We start from the raw sequence: 2,831 nt of genomic DNA on the forward strand, positions 1-2,831 counted from the left end.
ATCAGAGATTATGCGTGCAAGTATACGTTACAATTAGAGAAAATAAAAATTCTTCTTCATCTTCTGAAGAAATTAGGCATTAATAACAAATATTTTTCTTTAACGTTAATTCATGTTGACCTTAATTTTCAAAGACTTTAAACAATCGTGGAAAAAATCTTTTAACGATAAAATAATTTCTTATTATCTTATTCATCACTCACTCACATATATTTAATAATAATTACCCTATTCTACTTTGACCAGCATTAATATTTATATTTGTACATTATACTTAGCTAATGTACACCACTTGTCCAAAATTATCCTCTTTTCGCCATAAACAGTCTTACAACCACTTTTCCTTAATATCTCTTGTCTTCATCATGACTATCCTCTCCCATTTATCTCATCATTTATATCACTCAAATATTATCTTAATTACATTACCAGCTGTAACTAAAGTTGATGAATGAACTAATGAAGAAACTGGAGTTGGTGTTATAGGCAATCAAGTTGAAAATGGAATCTGTGCACCTTAATCCAAATATTTCCTTCATTATTTTATTTCATTACAACAATGGAGAATAACGCACCCCTAAGAACAGATCGATCAAAATAATACGTTCCATCAAACGAAGGAAATTGCACGCACGTGAAGAGAGAATCGATCCATCGGATGGATTTTAATCAAAGAAAATTACGTCTCTCAATCTTTCGCCCGGGTTGATGAAAACATCCAAGAACGTGATAAGGAGATTCAGTTGGGGTAAGATATTCCGTGTTATTAGAGACGGTTAGTGATATTCCCCTCCTCTCCCCATTTTCCCTCGAATTATTCGAGGAGTTGGTTTCAAGAGGCGAAGGAATTATCCAACACCCTTTCAACGATTCGCCTCCCCTCCTCAACCCCCTCCTCTCCCTCGCCGTCTTCGATCGTCACCGGTCCTTCAAGATTCAGGCTTGAAAACGAGGCAAACTCTTGCAGGGGTTAAATAATGCAAGCGAATCCTACACTACTTGTCGTGTCGAATTTTTCGAAACGTCGTAGTTCGATCTCGTTTCAATTCTAGGTCTCTGGAATAGGAGAGTGCATCGTGTTAGAATCATTGATTATCCCCCCAAGTTAAAAAGTTATCTTCGTCCATGAAATTTACTATTCTCGAAATTCCTTCTCTGAAATTTCCTTGCGAGTCTTTTTATGCAAGAATTCATCTCATTTTTTATTTCTTTCCTTTTCAACCTTCCCTCTTCTTATACGAATTATTGAAAATTTTAAAATACATTTCAATAAAAATTATTATTTGTTAAGAATATTACACAATTGTCTCGAAAAATATACAAGGGATCTATTTTTCTGATAAAGGAAGCAATGGAAGGTATACCGAAATTGTTCGAAATTTTGTCAAAGAAATTGTTCATGGAACATCGTCCAAGATATGTTTTGTTACGAGAAACGAAAATTCTCCGATCGGTGAAAGTTCAACGATTCGTGGGGGTGGAAAACATTGTTAATTCACCTCGAATCGAGCAACGGGGTAATTTCGTGTCGGTGCCGGCTCGTCAGATTGCATAATTGATCACGATGTTATGCTCGGCTAACCAATATTCATTTATAGCGGAATCATGCTGTAATGCCTGCCCATTCGACGCCCTGCCTCGTAAATAAATCACCAATATATATATATATATATGTACATACGCGAACAAAATTCTACGCTATCATCTCTATTACTAGTATTGGCAATCGATTAATGGGTGCATGGAATTTTAAAGATCGGTAAAAAGTGTAGATAGAGCGTTATTATAGTACGGATTATTATCTTTGATCAATCTTGGATCGTGGTTACGACTTTGAAATTTCGACTTTGAAATACGATAATTCAGAATATATATAGGGAAATATCGATTATGCAAATTTTGATTATTCAAATTATCTAAACGCGATTTTAAACGTAACACGTATTCGATGTTTTTAGCAATGTTTATATTCTGGTGTTGGAGAAAAAATGGAGAAGCGATTTTATTTTGTAATAAAATGTAATAAAAAGATCGATTAATTGATAATTTTTATAAATATATAGAATCGAAAATTAACGAAACTTTTGTAACTTTGTATTTTTATTGAAATGTATGAGGATATTATTTTCAATTTTTTTTATTTTTAATGGAACAATCAACATTTCATCTTGAAGTTAAAATATTTGAACGAAATGAAATTAAGATAGAGATTCTAATAATATTTTTCCACGGTTTATATTATTTTTCATTTCGATCAATTATCGATTAAAAAAAGAAAAAGAAATTTGCTTTAATATTCATTAAAAATTTTCTTTTTATGAATATGTTGTTTAATTATCTTCGCAACGAAAATTATTGGAATTGTTGAAATAATTTTAAATAACTCAATATTTGTATCGATTAAGTTATAAAATACGTGTTCTTTTTTTATTTCAACTTTGAATTGAAACATTAGCTGATATATTAAAAAATTCCTATTTTACGAATACACGTGAAAATTTCTTCAAATTAAGAAAGAAAAAAATGTATTTCACGCATAGATAAAATTCTATAAATTTTATTCTTGCATACGATACGCGAAAAAAAAAAAAAAGAAATATTAAATTCTAAAATTCTAATTTCAACCGCACTTTATTAAAATTATAATATGAAAAATTGAATTCGTTAAAATGTGCAATTTCTATCGTATAATTAAACGAAAATTTGAAGGATTATTCGAAATAAAACGATTGATATAAATATATGCATATAATAAATTTAATAAGCGTGCGTAATTAACGTACGAATAAAAAAAGGAAAAAAAAGAAAAAAAAAAAAAAAAAAAAAAAAAA

At 30.2% G+C, this 2,831-nt stretch overlaps 1 protein-coding gene across 6 annotated transcripts in view; it reads right to left on the bottom strand.

Annotated features, from left to right (window-relative positions):
- The window catches only part of LOC102678616 (zwei Ig domain protein zig-8-like), a 420,477-nt gene that overhangs the window by 161,646 nt on the left and 256,000 nt on the right, over positions 1-2,831 (bottom strand). The gene's annotated exons all lie outside the window — the stretch shown is intronic.

This window comes from Apis dorsata, unplaced genomic scaffold (genome assembly GCF_000469605.1).
Source record: "Apis dorsata unplaced genomic scaffold, Apis dorsata 1.3 scaffold_75, whole genome shotgun sequence".
NCBI lineage: Eukaryota > Metazoa > Arthropoda > Insecta > Hymenoptera > Apidae > Apis > Apis dorsata.